This window comes from Mytilus galloprovincialis, chromosome 10 (assembly GCF_965363235.1).
Source record: "Mytilus galloprovincialis chromosome 10, xbMytGall1.hap1.1, whole genome shotgun sequence".
Lineage (NCBI taxonomy): Eukaryota > Metazoa > Mollusca > Bivalvia > Mytilida > Mytilidae > Mytilus > Mytilus galloprovincialis.
The window spans coordinates 29854691-29873214 of NC_134847.1; the positions used below are offsets into that span (position 1 = coordinate 29854691).

Genomic DNA, 18524 nt, shown 5'->3' on the forward strand with positions numbered 1-18524 from the left:
CAACAAATTTCCTCTAAGGAAATCATTGTTCTTCAAATTTCCTCTAGGGAAATTTCTGAACATCAAATTTCCCTTAAGGAAAAGTTTTTCCTCTATGGAAATTTGATAACAGTACAAACAGTGTTAATATATTTTCTCCTAGACTGAATTATTGATACAAAAGATAATTAAAACTTTAATACTGTAATACAAATTTTCATGGTGAGTATTAAACATACAAAAACAAAAGGCTGACTGTTTAGCATGTTTAAGACAATACAATAATAAGCAAAACGCTATGAATATCATACCATTTGTGATGTTATTAATATTGTGCTCATATTTACATATTAAATAAAATAAACACTTTTCATGTCAAATTAACTTGTCTTCTGTTTCAGCTGCTGTGGATTCAACCCCTATATAACAGTTCAGTGCATAAATAATTCCATCCACAAGACTGGTTGAATAAATTTTGGCAACATATTCTTCAAACATCTTCTTTGTATATTTGATATGATGGAGCCATGTACATGAATGGATAAAGCAGGTGTTTATTTCGACAACAAACATGACAAAGATACTATTTTTTCTTCTTAATTTCTCCATAATCCATCAGTGAATATGAATGTAGGTTGTTACATTTTACACAATTGTGTTCTTTGATAGTACTCCATTTTGTTTATAGCAATTTTGTAGGATTTTTTCTATTTCTTTTTCCAGAAAAACACACAGTTGAGTTCATTTCACATTAATAATCCAATTAGCACATTATGTAGAAAAGTATAAACAATTAAGTTTCCTCTTCAGTATAGACCTGCAGGACCTGTTGATGATCATAAAAACCAAGATATCTGACCTATACACAAAAAAAAATAAAAAAAATGTTATAAATGGAGAAAAATACAGCAATATAAATAAGCTTATTTTATCATGTTTTAATGAACATTTTGAGAAACTTTCATTTGATATTCTTACTTGTCATGCTTTTATGAGTTCTCTTATTTCAGTGCTTTGTGTCCAAGATTTAATATTCGTTGTTTAGTGCCTTGCAGTGATATTTAAAGTTGAGGCACTTGCAATAGTTGTTATAGAATGTTCATATGTTGTGTTAATATTTGAACCATTGCCCTATATTATGGTCAGGTTGAGTGCTCACAGACATGAGGCCTAAATTAATATAGTGTTTGTTTCCCTAATCCTTACTCTGACAAGCCAGGTGTGGGTAGGTAGGCAGGTAAATAATTTTTTTTCCCCAAAAGCCTGAATATTATCGGATGATCCGGCAAGCCCGAAAAACAGAAATGAATAAAATAATATTTGGCTTAGTTTTGACAATAAAATTTTATGAGTAGGGCCATTTTTGCAGGGTCTGTCAGGATTGGAGAAACAAACAATATTTTACATTAGGCCTGATTTTTTTTTATTAATTGTTATTGACTTTGAACATGTTGAACTAAATTGGATTGTTTAAATCTTTATATGTTGAGATCTTTAATGGATGACCTATAGAGGAAGTGTTTTCTCATTATTGAAGGCAGGCCCATGATTGGCCTTTAATTTCTTGCATCCGCTTCATTGAACAGTGTTGAACTCTGGTGGATAAGTCACTCATTTACCATACCACATTTTCTTATTTTTATATGAGTCATCATTCAAAGGCAATTACTTTTATTACTGTAATTCATAAATTATCGAAACTTTTTAGTAATGCGAATAATGTGACTGGGTGAGTATCGCAAAAATAAGAAATCATAATTTGATAACAGAAACATATATATATATATATATATATATCATCACATGATCATGTAATTATATAGATCTTTATGCAGATTTTTTTTGTAATCACAATAAGTTGTCCATTCCCTGAAAAATCTGAATTTACAGTATATATATAGAAGTGGTCTTACCATTTAGGCCTTGTTGTAGTCTGTTTATCTTGTTTTGCGCTCATTTCTATTGTAACTGTTTATATTTTTCATTATTTTTCTATATTTCTTGTCCTATAAAACATAAAAAGGGTAAAAACTATTATTAAACATCAGTTTGTGTTTTTCTTTATCATGTTTATATGCAGTTATATTTAAAAAGAATGGAATATTTGTGCTATTTCATTTCACAAACATTTTGCCAGTCATGACTTTCAAAAACTTTCACCCTGGTCAATAGTTTAAAAAAAAACAACATTCCCATACTTTTTCTTTGTGTTCGTACTAATTTTTCATTGGACAACAAAGACATGATTCAACTATTCTTCTATAATTTGTTTCGCTTGACTACGTTAAACTCTGAAATATTGTTTACAGTATAATCTGTATGTGTCTCACTCGTCAAAATTTCAAATTAATATATAAATAAACCAATAAAAATGTTATGCATGGCTCAGCTTGATACAAACATACAGGTTGAACCCAGAACAGTTGGGGCAAGTATGGACACAACATTCAAGCTCGATACAACTCTGAATTTTAAATTTGGATTGTGATTCAATAGTTGATGCAGCATCATGCATATGAGCATAGGTTTCTGACACAGAATGAATGTGGTCCAAGTACTTAAAAATTTTAAATTGACAATTAACCTCTAAAATGGTCCAATATTCAAAATCTCAATACATGGTTAGATGCAGCATATCAACATGATCAAAGAACCCCAATAATTCATTTTTTTATGAAATCAAATAAAGTTAAATTTTGGACCCTTTAAAACTCAATGTGGACCAATTTGAAAATGGGCCAAAATATCAAAAATCTTAATGAATGGTTAGATTCAGCATATCAAAGAGCCCCATATAATCAATTTTTATTGAAATCAAACAAAGTAAAATTTTGGACCCCGAATTGGACCAACTTGAAATTTGGGCCCATAATAAAAAAATCTAAGTAAATATTCAGATTCAGCATATTATTCTGAACACCAAGAATTTAAATATTGTTAAAATCAACATAAGTTTAATTTTGGACCCTTTGGACCTTAAGGTAGACCAATTTAAACAGGACCAAAAATCTAGGAATCTAAATACACAGTAAGATTTGGCATATCAAAGAACTCCAATAATTCAATTTTCTATAAAATCAAACAAAGTTTAATATAGGCCCCTTTTGGCCCCTAATTCATGTAATTCCTAAACTCTGAACAAAAACTCTGGTCACAAACCTTGTGTTTGAATTTCATAGATTTCTATTAACTTGTTCTCAAGTAATTAAGCGAAAACTAAATGTCCTGGGACAACGACGACTACATGATAAAATTGAGAATGGAAAAAGGGAATGTGTCAAAGAGACAACAACCTGACCATAGATTCTAGGGTTGGAATCCTTTTCTTTTACCGAACAATGCATTTCAATGGGAGATATAGTTGGAACCCCTCTTTACTCTTGGTTGGGACCCCCTTTTAAAATGGCTAGATGATAAGATCCACCCCTGAGAAGCATTATAGAAAAATCTATAAGCTTTAACTCAAAATAAGGATAATTTTATTTTTAAAGGCACGGATCCAGAGGGGGGTTCAAGGGATTGGAACCCCCCTTATTTTGGATTATCAATGCATTTGAATGTGGACATGTAGTTGGACCCCCCCCCCCCCACCCCTTTCCCCTTTTGTCTTGGGTTAAAATCCCACCCCCACCCCTTTTTAAAATGACTGGATCCGCCCCTTAAGGATCTATAATTAAGTTTGACAACATCAGACATACTACTTTATCAAAAAAAAAATGCCACATTTCATCCAATTTAATTTCATCCCTTACTTGCTATTTCATCCATAATATTTAAAGAAATAAATTTGGGAGGAGTATGATTTTAATTTGCAAGTTATACACTATCCAAACTAGAGACCTAATAGAGTAGATATACTTGACTAATTTAAATCAAACTTGGGGTGACTGGGAACAAAGATTTAAGGGAATAGATGACAGTTTACCTACAATGACCTAGTTTCATAGCAATAGCATACATTAAAGACTACATGGTCATTCTTATGTTTAAACTTTGGATGTTCATTTTTTAATGTTTAAAGCTAACAATTTCAACTACATACATGTATCAAGATTTGATCCTACATTATCATGATTATTTAAATAATGAAAAAAATAGCTTTTTAAATTTGGATCTATATATAATTGTGTATGTCACATGGATGTATTTTAATGTAAAGCATCTGAAAAATCATTAGCCGTCTCATATTTATTTCAGTTCTTCAAAAGGCAAATTTATATGAGCTTATGCTGAAAATAGAGATTTATTATTAAGGAGAAATCCCTGCCCCCCTTTTAGTGTGAAAAATTTTGTTGATTATATAGGGAATCACAGAAACATGACTGAGGCAAGCATCCCCCATCTGACCCCCCCCCCCCCCCCAAATGAAAAGTTCTGGATCCGCCCGTCAACCTTTCACTCAGGTCATTGATGAAGAGTTGTCACACAAAATAAATGATACCAAATGTTCATATGAATATGTTTTTTAGCTAGTGTAGGTGTAAGTCAGTAAGGAGGCAACCATTTGATTAGCTGCGGAACCGTAGCTCTTAGGTCCTTATGCTATTTTTTGACTATTTGCGGACCATAGATCCGCAAATAGTCAAAAAATAGCATAAGGACCTAAGAGCTACGGTTCCGCAGCTACAGGTCCGCAAATAGTCAAAAAATAGCATAAGGACCTAAGAGCTACGGTTCCGCAGCTACCATTTGATTTGTACAGTTGTAGGGTGAAAATGTGATTTAAATCTTGCTTTGTAAACTTGTGCTATAAATAAAAATTACCAATCCATTAAAAAATCCGTGAGCCCAATCTCATCCAGTGAAATAGATTATTGTCTGTTTTCGAAGTTATATGGAAGTAAGTTAGTAGTCCAGATAATTATGACGCATTGCAAGGCATTTTTCCTAAGGAGAAGTGTAGAATGGGGGAATGGAACCAATAAATTGATCGGATCCGAAATGTTCTTCCCAGTAAAGGAGCACCTATTATTTTGTAGGTAATTATTATTAGTGTGACTGTCGGTGGTCTCACAAGTAAATCAGAGTGAATATTGCATGCACATTAAAATTAGCAGAGAAGAGACAATTATCAACTTGTGTATTATTCATTTTCTCGCAGTTATTTACGGTAAATCAGCTATATAGACATAAGAAGATGTGGTGTATGTATATATATCCCAAAACAGGTGTTCGGTTCTAGTACTGACCTCAGTACTATATAGTGGCTATAGTATATGACTTTTAAATAACAATTATCAATTATATCTTTATTCTGTGGCGGGTCGAAGGGGATGGAATCCGGGGTTGGACTCCCCTAGCTTTTTGTGAGCAATCATTGCATAAATGATAATCTCGGGAATCCTCTCAAGTTCCTATATACAAGGTGATAGGACGTTCCGTTGGAATAGGTTACCTTTTCACGCTTAAGGTTCATGTGGACCCTATGGCTAAAATGGCCGTATTTTCACTTCAAAATTTACTCCGAGTACAGGCAAACCTTTAAGGCATAGCGTGAAAAGGTAACCTATTCCAACGCAACCGAACGTTCTATCACCTTGTATATTAGCTGCGGAACCGTAGCTCTTAGGTCCTTATGCTATTTTTTGACTATTTGCGGACCTAGTCAAAAAATAGCATAAGGACCTAAGAGCTACGGTTCCGCAGCTACTTGTATATAGGAACCTTAAAAATATGTGAATAGGTCGGGAAAAACTATCTTTTGACACTTAGGTATTGCACTGTTGCATTACACACCAATCAAAACGCAAACAATATGGGAAAAGATAACATTTTAACCTACACAATATATGAATAAGGTATACACTTTTGAAATCTAAATTATATGAAAAGGGTGGGGTAACAGAAACCCAGCGGCAACGACACCCCTTATTTAATGGAGACATGTAGTTGGAACCCCCTTTATCATGGCTGGATCCGCCCATGATTTTACATGTAAATCAAGCCCTGGGTATTTGTTGGCATAACGGTAACCACGAAGGGGGGCTAATCAAAAGCACGAGGAATTATAAATATACAATTCAACAGGGGTAGAGTGCATGGAGGAATGGGAATTAAAATTGTCTCTTCACGATGATCGAAAAAAGTAGCTTGCACGTTATTTTCATCATCTTGTCTGAAACACTCTAAATAATGAGCTTCATTCAAGGCGAAAACAAGGCATGTGAAATACTAATAACATACACTTCTTTTTTTATACGTTGTATGGACAAACCCATAAATCCCTCAACAAAAATTGCTTGATTCATGTCATATCAAATAAATTACAGCGCGGAAAGGTAACTTTAATTTATTATCAAAACTAAATTTTTGTTATATTTTTCAATAAATTTATAACTCTTAATTAGGCATGCGTGAGTTCCATTTCATGAGACCTACACAGATTTCTATAAAACAAATTAAAAATTATAAATACAGTTTTTCAATTCTTTCCGGCATAGATAAAAAAAATATGTATATAATCTTTATACGATTTGGTTGAATTATTTCACTGCATTTTAATGATCCTTTAGTTCTTAAATTTTTAATTAAAATGAATTTATCATTTTGATATCTAACGATAAACTTTTTTAAATTGAAGTGACATGGTCAGTAACCTAATTAGTTGCATGGCTGATTACCATCTTACAGGTGACCCAGTAATTTTCCAAAGGACAGTAGCGTGTACCCTCGGGGTTATATCGGATCATATCGGGGTGTGTATAACTTATTTTCTGGGGAATATCCTGTCCACGTGTAGTACTTAGCATATATTGCAACAGATGACATTAAACAAATTTTCTTTGTAGCATCGGAGGCAATTTCATGTTCGACCACACAAAATATTTCACAAAAAAGATATGATAAAATCAAAAGAAAAAGATAAAGAAATATTAACAAATAAAGGTGGAATTGAGTAAACGGGGATTCGTGTTTTTATGAGCTTATTTTCAGTGGACAACAACAAATGGAAGTTTTTAACGACCTTGTGTGACCTATAGTTGTGAATGTTTGTGTCATTTTGGTCTTTTGTGGATAGTTGTCTCATTGGCAATCATACCACATCTTTTTTTTTTATATTGACTGGCTATATACATGATATAATATATATAGCACTTGCACGGTCGGTCCAGTGGACATATTTCATACTAGATAACTTATACAGTAATTCTTTTTATATATATGACAATTATTGTCCGATCTGATACACGTACCTATAATGTACAGAATTTTGAACAGCTTCAAATATATGGGGTCCGTAGAAACACCGCAAAGGACCTCCTTAGTGCACTAAGAACAAAAATGTGCACTAAGGACCTGATGGAATGATACAACTGTCACAAAGGATATGGCATATAGAAATAGACTTTGTAAAAGGAGAAGGTCCGGTAAGACACCTTTTTGGCCCCAAAATATAGCAGTTTTACATAATTGTTAAAAGTAAACTTTTAGTTATTTTTTGGACAGTAGAATGCTTCTGCTACATAAATGTGGGCTTTTTTGACAATACATGGCACATATATCGGGTACTAGCACCATAAAGTCATGCTAAATGGCAAAAACCATCTAAAAAGTGACATTTTCCGGCATATTTGGAGGATTTTTCATATTTGAGCTTGAATCGGATCGTTTTTAACTGAGACTACTATAACATGTGTTATAGTAGTCTCAGTTTTTAATGACAAAATCAGTGAAAATCTTCCACATACACTAATAGAATCAAATAAAATAGACACTTAAGTGTTTCAAAAGAGGTCAAAATCTTTCGTCAGATGAATCTGAAATTATAGGCCAAAATCGGTCCTTACCGGACCTACTCCTTTCATAATTTTAAATTATATCTTTTCTAATGTTTTCTCGACACGTGCCTCAAAAAGTTCATTGTCACCTTTAGCATGATCGGTAGCAATTCATGTTCGCTCAACCTTGGCCCGTGAATAATCTGCTAGTATACTGATTAAACATGTATATGGTATTTCAAATTGTTCTCTTTTTTTTTTTCATTTGTTTGTTTCTGCCGTATTTATTCTGTCTGCTATATTTTTTTTACTTCTAAAGTAATAAAGTATTTTCAACTCTTTCCAGTTTGGGAATTTTTAATCCTTTTAATTTTAAAAAGACAAATAATTGTGAACACTTCACGGAAAAGTGAGGATTGATATTTGGTTGCTTAACGTCCAGTTGCCAATACTTCATTCATGTTTCTAATGTCAGGAACTATCATGCCCTTTATCAATATTTCGATTTGAGCGTCACTGATGAGTCTTGTGTAGATGAAACGCGCGTCTGGCGTACTAAATTATAATCCTGGTACTTTTGATAACTATCACAGCAATGTTTTTAAACATGTTTAGGAAAGGAACATATTTCTGATTCGATGTTTATATACAAATGCATTACAAGTATAAATATGTATAGGTTGATGTTTAGTCCCTTCGATGTTTTAGACTGTAAATATGACCTATTTATTTCTGACATCTTCTTCATTTTTAACTTTTGTGGATAGGTGTTTCATTGACAGCCATACCACATCTCCTTTCGATTATTTTTGTTTTATATATTTTTTAAATCACTTTCCTTGTCTTTTAAAATATATTTATTCCATTATTTTTATTTGATGCCGAAAATAAGAATACGAAGTTATTTGTTAAATGCTATAAATAAGCGAAGTAAAATAACCGTTAATAATTATGTATATGAGCATTATATCTATTTATAAAATATTTTAAATACAAGCAGACATACCATTTGTGACACCAATTTCATTTATTTCCAAATCTTAAAATCATACATTTCCGTTCTTTAGCGTCTCTTAATAATGGTAGAACGGGTCATATGGTTAAGTTAACTAAATTATTTAGTTCTCCCACATCATTAGCGGATTTAGGGGGTTTAGGCGAGCCCCCCTCCCCCACCCCCCGGTGGAAAATCTTAAAATATTTTTTGTATTAACCATTTCTTGTTTTAATGTTATCTTTACTATAATTTGAATATCTAGCACTGAATAGGGTGACACGAGCGTATGACATTTGCGCCGATATTGAAAATGTTCATTCTTTCATTTGCGCCAATTTCATCTTTTCATTTGCGCCGATTTTATATTTGCTCCTAATTAGATTTACAGGTAAGTAAATACTTGTGTCCTGAAACATGACAACATAACAAACTTATGTACCATATGATAAAATCTTCTAAAGCTAAGGTCACCACGGATTCTGATAGTCCGACTATTATCAAAACACAGAACGAGCATAACCATGCGGCAGATGTCCGAAAGACAGAGGTTAAAGAACTACGGGTACGGTCAAGGACAAGTCTGGAGATGTATCTTGTAGGCCTTCTTCCACCTCCCCGTGGTGAGGAGTGGACAATAGTTATATACATGCTATGATTGATAATTCATTAGATGTGTACAAGTGGCTAACGGAAGAGGTATATTATGATAAATGAAAAATAACATGACTTGGATGGAGAGTTCTCTCATTGGCACTGAGTCTCATGCCACATCTTCTTATATCTATTTACCTGTAATTTACCTGTAAAAAAAATCGGCGCAAATGAAAAAATAAATCGGCGCAAATGAAAGAAAAAATCGGCGCAAATGCAAAACGCCGGGTGACACGTTGTCTCTACACTTCTTTAAATATACACAAGTCATAATTACATGGCCAGAGGGTAACTTGATAATTAGAGGACCAAAGGATTTAATTAAGACAATCCAAGGCTGCTATCTCTATATTTTATTATATATATACCTTTATTAGTCTCCCTTAGAGTGATACATAAATAAATAAATAAATATATATTTTATTTGAGTGTCACACATCGATTGATACAGTACATATATACAAGTAAATTAAGTAACATCTTTAAAATTCAATCAATGCCCAGCCAAACATTTGACTTATGAGACACTTTAAAAACATACATGTACATATTTACAATAAACTGCATGTTAAATTTGTATAAAATATTTCTCTAGAGTTAAAAATCTAATAAATTACTTTTTCAAAATCGCTTTCAAAAAAAAAAAAAAAAACTATTTGTAAAAATATAAAATGATAGTACTAATTATATGAAAAACACTATAAGAGTTCTTATTAAAAAATTATCAATTGTCTTCTAAAATAGAAATAAATATAATAAAAATATTAATCTCAATAAATAAAAATACCTTATTTTAAAGATTTGAGAAAAACAAATATGCTTAATGTTTAAAACTTAGACAAAAACTAGGCTATCAAAATAAAAATGTACTTCTTCAATCAAATGTAAATAATTTTCTTCTCATAAAACATTTCTGCAAAATTTTACATAGACATTTCTGAATTTGCTCGGATCTCATTATAAATATAAACTTATCGTCCATATGCATTGTTTCAAAATTCTCAATTAAATAATTACATTCACAAAATAAATCATATCGTATATCTGCATATAAAGGGCACACCATCAGAAAATGTTTCTCAGTCTCTACATGATACAACAATTGCAAAACGGGTAGATACGATCTGTAATCAAATAATTAAACTTATAAAATTAATACTTAAAAGTTTATTTAGAGTAACCATATGCCGGATGAACAAAAAGTGTGCCATTTATTGAAAAACATGGTTTGGTATAACAAGAAAACTTCTCTAGTGTTCTAAACATTTCTCACATAACCCCTCCCCCCAAACCCCCACTTCAAGCTCTGGATCCGCGCCTGTCCATAGTGCTTATTACATCATAAAATAAAATGGTATTCATCTTCAATTGTTGAAATAAAGATGAATTGTTAAAAAAAAAAGCATTGACACCAGTTTAAAGTTATCGTTCATAGAAGACAGTTATGATTTATTCTATAATTCTCTTTTTAAAACGTAATATAATTTTACCTCTTGGAGTTTTTCTATATTACTTCTGTAATCGGATTTTGAAGAACCCCATGGACACCACATACTCTCAAATGTCTTTCAAGGAATAATGATAGTATGTAAACTCTTGTGTTGTTAGTAAGGAAATGAAATATCAAAAGCATTTGTTTCTCAATTTGTATCTCAAAATAGGGTTCTTTAATTAAAAAAAAGCTTGCATAGCAATTTCCTTAAAAACTAAATATATATAACAAAGGCAAAGTTTTAAAACACAAAATTTATTTTTTATTTTTCTTTCATAAAACTTGAAATTAGACCACGCCAAACCGTTAGGTTAACAACCATTGATTAATCAATAAGTAACGATCAAAAGACAATTGTTTATTGGATTAGGTTGATTGAACATGATGATTCGGGAATTTGCAATACACCGTTGGTCACGTGGCGAGTGGCACGCGTTGATTAAAAAGTCATTTAACTTCAAAATTACAAAATCTATCGATACCTAACTTTATAGATATGAGGTATTTAATCATATCCACTTATATTCATGTTCGCTGTGATCTTAAAACATCGTTTTAGTGTCCTTAATGCAAAAACTTTCTTATTAGTGCACTAAGAAGTCTTTTCCGATATTTCTACATGTATAACGAAATATATGGCCTTATTATTGGTAATATACCATATTAGTGTCACTAATGGCTTAACGTGTTATCAAATTAAAAAGAAGAAAAAGGCCCAAAACCGTATTTTTAACTTTATATTTTTTTTTCAATCCCAAAATAGAGAAGAGGTCCGGTATACAGACTAATTAAAAAGTCCAGATGAGAAGTTTAACTTGCTTTTCTATTCCCGGCACTTTTAACTGTTTCTTGACGCATGCAAAAAAAATGCAGTACCTGGTTACAGTTGCTCATTGACAAATTATCATCTTTCGATTAAATGATCTTAAATCTATATGGTCTTAATTTTAAAAGTTATAAAATCTAAATGTGAAGTGATCTAAAATGTTCAATATTAATGAGTATTTTCGCTGTGAAATGAATCTAAGGTCGTCTAAAAGTATATACATGTGTATTTGACCTGACTACTGACTACATAGTCAACTATTCATTATGTACCTATAAGGGGGGTCTGAGCGGGACTCGGGATTGTCGAGGCGTATTTTTTTAAACGTGACACATGAAAGTCAAATTATGAGGGAGAGTAGGAGAGGTACTGATCCCGAAATCCCGAGCTTAAAAACACGAAATCCCGAAATCCCGGGCTTAAAAAACACGAAATTCCGAGGTCCCGAAATTCGAAAAAAGAATTATCGGATCCCGAAAGGGTCAATCCCGAAATCCCGAGCTTAAAAACACCCGATCCCGGAGTCCGGATAAAGGTCCTATCCTCCCTCAAATTATTGTGCCGTGAAAACGCGAAATGAAGTTTAGCGGGACATGGGAAATTACAAAAATAGCAGAATTGTTCACTTACATAGTGTAAGCGGGATGGCATCATGCGGGAATCTAAAAAAAATAAGTAGTAACTAAGCAGGATCAGTGAACAGAACCCCCAATGAGACCCCCATTAGTTGTGGCTTATTTTGGTCTTTTTAGTTAGTTTCTTTCCCCTACATTACTTGACCGTTTTTGTAAAACAACAGCACTCGAGGTCTGACAGTATTTTACCAAGAAATGCAGGCCTCGACAATAACGCTTGTCCGATTGTCCGGTACCAGAGGTAAAAATGGTCGGACAAGTAAAAGCTATACCAAGCTTGTCCGATGGGACAAGTAGAATCATTCTGCAGAAAATAAATGTTAATCAAACTGATCAACAAAGTATAATTATTAACAAAAAAACAAGAAAAGAAGATTTGTTTGACATCTTTCTTTTTTAAACTGAAACTAATTGAAACTTTTTATTTCTCAAGACCCCTCAGACTTGCAATCGATCATAATTTAAAACTGGTTCTTTGTCAAGTACTTTTAACAGGTAAAAAGCACACTTTTCTCAGAAACCAGTCTTACCGATCCCATTCAACCAAGTGCTTTTTAGATACTTAAAGTAACTTTAAAGACAGTTTGTCACCAGCTCAGAAATGATTCGGCTCCAAGTTTAATAGACAGTTGGGCGCTGTAGGAGACATATTTCATAGACATGATTAATATACAGTTTGGCAAGGCAGTAGACATTTCTGGACCAAGACAAATCAGAACTTCTTTTCCTAACTTATTTTGTTGCTTTATAATAATTAATACCAATGTCCATAACATATTTTTTAAATAAGAATGAGGAAATTATTTACCATAAAAATTATTAAATCATGTTTGATCTCTATGTAGAAAAAAACATACTTGCAATGCAGTGACCTATAGTTGTTAATTTCTGTGTCATTTGGTCTTTTGTAACATTGACAACCATACCTCATATTCTTTTTACTGATTGCATTTGAATAAACTTTTTTCAACTTTTAAAAAAATAGGATACAAATCCAATGAGTGTACATTTAGAGGCCAATCAGATGGTGCCTCATGTGCAAAGTATAATGAGACTTTAGCATTGATAAAAACTAGAACCTAAGTCCTGTGACACAACTAAATTCAGTTGTTCATGGCTCATATCTTTTAAAGGTATTTCAAAGGATATAAATCAAATTCTGTTCAATTTTTTTCAATTCATGTTGTTCCTTGAATCAACTTGAAATGCAAAAAAGGTTAATATTAAGATTTTTTTTGGACAAGTTACAATTTCATTCGGACAAGTAAGTTTTGGTTTGTACTTGTCCTACTGGACAAGTTGAAAAAAAAAGTTATTGTAGAGGCCTGAAATGCACAAAATATTCAAAAAGAAGGATTAGAAAATTTAAATATTGGTATGCACACATACTCCCCTGTCAACACAGACAATTATATTTTTGTAAACGCGCCAAACTCGATTCTAATATTTATAATAGAACTGAAAATAAAATGGAAATGGGGAATGTATCAAAGAGATAACAACATGACCAAAGAGCAGATAACAGCCATAGGTCACCAATGGGTCTTCATTGCAACGAGAAAATCCCACAACCTGAGACTGGGGTGGATCCAGTCATATAAAGGAGGGGTTCCTAACCCAGGACCAATTTGGGAGGTGGTCCAACTACATGTCCCCATTCAAATGCATTGATCATCCAATAAAGAAAGGGGGTTCCAACATGTCCAACCCTCAGCCCCCCCTGGATCCGTGCCTGTGAGGCATGCTTTAGCTTGCCATTAAACAAAAATGTATACTAGTTGAGTGATAATGGACGTCATACAGTACTAACATGACTAAACTCTTCAATATAAAAAAAAGAAACTAAAATAAAAATCATACAAAGGTCACAAAGGCCATAACTTCTGGCTCCTGAATTAGGAAAAGTGCAAAATGCAGTGGGGATAAAAGCCTTTACTGTAAATTCCTGAAATTACAATTATATAAATCATCTCACATCTTTGTGCATTTCTTGAAATTGGTCATATTAATAAATGCATGCAATATTTTCAGAAAATTTCAATATATAGGCTTTTAAAAGTCAATCTTGTGCATGATTATCATTGATTATACTCGCACAATTAACACATGTGGTTCTTAAAACTCAGAGGTGTCTATGCTATTTATGACAACATTTTAATCAAGTATAAATTTACAAAATATGTTTAGAACTATATGGTTTTTAGGTTTTTAAGCATAAATATAGTAGGTCAGGATCTGCGAACTCTCACTGACTGAGACTGAGCACATGAATTCAACACTAGTTTTTTGGTGATGTTGGTGATGTTGGTGTTGCTTAGTGTTTTGTTTTGTTTTTCTTTTCTGCATCTTATGTTTTGCCTTGGCATTGTCAGTTTTTCTTTCATTGCCTTTGTTTTTTTTTTTGTTATGTTGAATAACAAGTCACAAGAGAGAAAAGACAAAAATAATATGTGAAAAAATGGCTTAGTTCAGTATATATATTAAGGACAGAGATAACAAATAGCTAAATAAGAAAAAGAAAATTCCTTTTCTACAGTCAATTGTCTGATAATCTAGAAGATAGCCTGATTTGGTCTAATTCTCCTGAATTCTAGCAGGTACTTCATTCCAACTTTTTAAATTCAAACAAACCATGTCTTAGTCTTGGAATTAGAATACATTAATCATAAAATTTTCATAATACTTTGGTGAATTATCTATTGATATAATCATGATAATTAAGCTCCTTTTTAATTTTTAGGGATTTTAAATTTTTAATTTAAAGTTAGGTATTTTATTCATAAAAGGGGGGATTTTTCCAGTACGTATACTATTAATAATGCTTTGAGCAATTTTCATGAAACTTGGTGAATTATTTTTGTATAACATAAACATGATAATTTTCCTTTTAAAAAATCTGATTTATGTCATTGTACTATCATGACTTGGGATTAGGATAGTCTCAAGAATGCTTTCACAAATTTTTATGAAACTTTGGTGAATTGTTTTTATATCTTGACATAAACTGCGATTTACAGCAAAAGTAGGCGAGACACTGGGTTCCGCGGAACCCTTACAAATTTTTTTATAAGATTCAGAGTTAAAGAACTTTAGTTGTTGCAAAGTTATTTAAAATTTGTCCATTTTCAAAAACTTTGAAAGGTTTTAGAAATGTATTTGTTAAAAAAATCGCAGCCTTAAACTTATAGTCACTTGAGATATCTATAAATGGAGCCAAATTATATACATGTTTTATGTCAATGAATACCACTGTTTGTGCATGTTTTGTTTTTTTTGGGGGGCGGGGTCTTATTTGCACAGTGCTCATAGTTTTTTAGTCAATCATTAAAATTCATTTAAAGCTTAAAGACCAGCTATAAGGGCAAGAAGCTTATCAAGCACTCATGGTTTAGATTTTTATTAAACACACATTAATATACATAATGTACATTAAACAGAAAAAAATATTGATGCAAGATATCATTCAACTTTTACTCTTTTATGTATAGGACAAGAACTATAGAAGATACAGAGAAATTATATACAGCAGAAATGATAGGCAATTTAAAATTTGCAGAAGCCAACTAAACCTAAATGGTAAGACACCTTTTAATTTTAAAAAAGTTATTGAACTTGAAAGATGATTACTAGTATCATGATTACTATAAAAATTAAAAGATGTGGTATATTAAATATGAAAACTATCATGGCTTTGAGAAAGCAATTGTAGGCCTGTTACGACCTTCAATAATGAGAAAATCCATACCCTATACTATAGTCAAAGTAGGCAGCTATAAAAGACCCAAAGATGAAACATTGAAACAATCCAAACTGTAAAACTAATCATGCTAATTGCCTTGTTTATAACAAAATGAATTACAAAAAAAAATATGACCGGTATGAAACAACAACAACAACAACAACCACTAAATTTTAGTGTCAGACTAAACTGACAAAAGCTACAGGCTCTGAACTTTGGACAGGCACAATAGGAATATGGCAAGGTTATATAAAAATAAAATGTGATATGATTGCAAATAAGACAACTCTCCACCAGACAACCAAGGATGTAAATTTCCTGCAAACACGGACTTTACTCTAAATCAACTAATTTTTTCGTGAATACTTTATTTGGCATTTTATACTTTCTAGTCTACATCGCAGTTATTTATTTTTCTCGAGTTCAAGTTTACTTAATGTATTTTAATAAGGAAAGATACACATGAAAAACATTTATTGCTGTTTCTCTCTCCATTTATAACATTTTATTTGTTTATTTTGTGTATTTATAGGTGATCAGACATCTTGGTTTTCATGATCAATAGGTCATTACTGAAGAGGAATCTTAAAGTTGAAATTTATTTACATAGTGCATAATTGGATTAATTTGAAATGGAATGTGTGCTTTCCTGCAAAAAAGAAATAGGAAATTTCAACATTATCACATGCTAATGACCATAAACAAAATGGAGTTCTATCATAGATACACAAAAACACTATTGCATAAAAGCAACAACATATCTTAATCAAAAGAAAGGAGAATGCAGAACAAATACTATTTTGTTGTTGAAAAAAGGAACACCAGTTTTATCAACTCATTTACATCGCGCCCTCATATCAAATATACAGAAGAAGATCATTGAAGAACTATTTGCAAAAATGATTTCTCTAAGAATTGAAGGGAATTGTTTAGTGAATGGAATAATGTATTCACTGAATTCTTACGTAGTGGATTGAATAACTGTACACAAGCTGAAACAGAAGAAATTTTAATTTAAAATAACACGGAAAGTGTTTATTTTATTGTTTTATCTGCAAATATATAAACAAATTCTTTAGAACACCACAAATGGTATGACATTCAAATTGGTTGCTTATTAACATGATTAATGTATCGCATTGAAACACTTACAAAGAAAACAGAATCATTTGCTCCATTAAAAAATTATAAATCAAAGTTCAATTTATATAAAAAGTATAAACAATACCTAGATCTAAACAGTCAGACTGTATTATTTTCAATGTCATTGAAATGTTGAGTCAAACATTTATTAAAGTTTTGAATATCATTTGCATCAATTATACAGTCTTGTAATAGTTATATTCATACTGTTTGTATACATGGTATAGTGAAGAAATGTTTAACAAGTAAAAATAAGGGAAAACATTTCCTTAAGGGAAATTTGATGTTCAGAAATTTCCTTAGAGGAAATTTGTTGTCTTGAATTTTCCTCCAAGGAAAAGTGTTTGTCAAAAATTTCCTCACAGGAAAAAGTATTTCCTCCAAGGAAAATTTGAAGCTACAAATTTCCTCACAGGAAAAAGTATTTCCTCAAAGGAAAATTTGAAGCTGCAAATTTCCTCGAAGGAAAATTTGAAGCTGCAAATTTCCTCAAAGGAAAAAGAATTTCCTCTAAGGAAAAAGAATTTCCTCTAAGGAAATAGAATTTCCTCAAAGGAAATAATTATGCAGCAAATTCCCTAAGGGAAATCTTTTTCCCTTGAGGAAAAAACAATTTCCCTTGAGGAAAAATCTTTTTCCTTCAGGGAAATTTGATTTCCCTTGAGGAAAACTACTTTTCCTCTGAGGAAATTGTTGAAAAAAGGGGCATAACTTTTTCAACAGTGGTGCTAGAGCCAAAAAATTTTAGGACAAATATCAGGGAACCAATACCAACCAAGTTATCAACTTTGATTTGACTTAACTCCAAAAATTAGGGTGACAACTTTTGCACTCAGCGGAATTGCAAACTTGTCCCGGAGACTGTTCATTACTTGATGTATACACTAGTATTCCAAGGTAGAATACCTTGGAAAAGTGCAGACATATTATTATTTTCAGGTAACAGGTTCACGAATGGGCGATCTCTCTGATTTTTGTAAAATGTATACTGTAAACCAATTATTTTCGCGGATAATTTATTTCGCAGTTAGACCTTTCTCGTCCACTTCGATGCGATTTAATTTCGCGATTTTCAAATTAATTTGATGTAGTTTGATTGGCCGCAAACATAAAGGTTTCAAATTTTTGCGACAATTTATAGTTAGCGTATTTTTTCTACTCGCGAAGGTCACGAAAATAAATCGCTCTCAAAAATTAGTTGGTCTACAGTACATATGCTACCTTAAATACAGTTCACACATGTTATACCATTGTTTAGTACGTGTTTGATTTGTCTTAGACCCTTTGCATTTCAACGATGTAGAGGTACATGCAGATGTTTATAATGTTATTGAGTGACAGTGT

The 18524-nt window shown here is 32.0% G+C and overlaps 2 protein-coding genes and 2 long non-coding RNA genes across 7 annotated transcripts in view; 2 read left to right on the forward strand and 2 right to left on the reverse strand.

Annotated features, from left to right (window-relative positions):
• The window catches only part of LOC143047351 (putative inhibitor of apoptosis), a 248916-nt gene that overhangs the window by 58138 nt on the left and 172254 nt on the right, over positions 1-18524 (forward strand). The gene's annotated exons all lie outside the window — the stretch shown is intronic.
• The window catches only part of LOC143047346 (tyramine beta-hydroxylase-like), a 30077-nt gene that overhangs the window by 8635 nt on the left and 2918 nt on the right, over positions 1-18524 (reverse strand). The gene's annotated exons all lie outside the window — the stretch shown is intronic.
• LOC143047347 (uncharacterized) lies at positions 449-5101 on the reverse strand. The gene is made up of 3 exons (XR_012969511.1): positions 4744-5101; positions 1893-1985; positions 449-838 (listed from the first exon to the last, which is right to left on the reverse strand). It is a non-coding gene; the product is annotated as an uncharacterized LOC143047347 (long non-coding RNA).
• On the forward strand, positions 13629-17397 carry LOC143047348 (uncharacterized). The gene is made up of 3 exons (XR_012969512.1): positions 13629-13673; positions 15787-15874; positions 16570-17397. It is a non-coding gene; the product is annotated as an uncharacterized LOC143047348 (long non-coding RNA).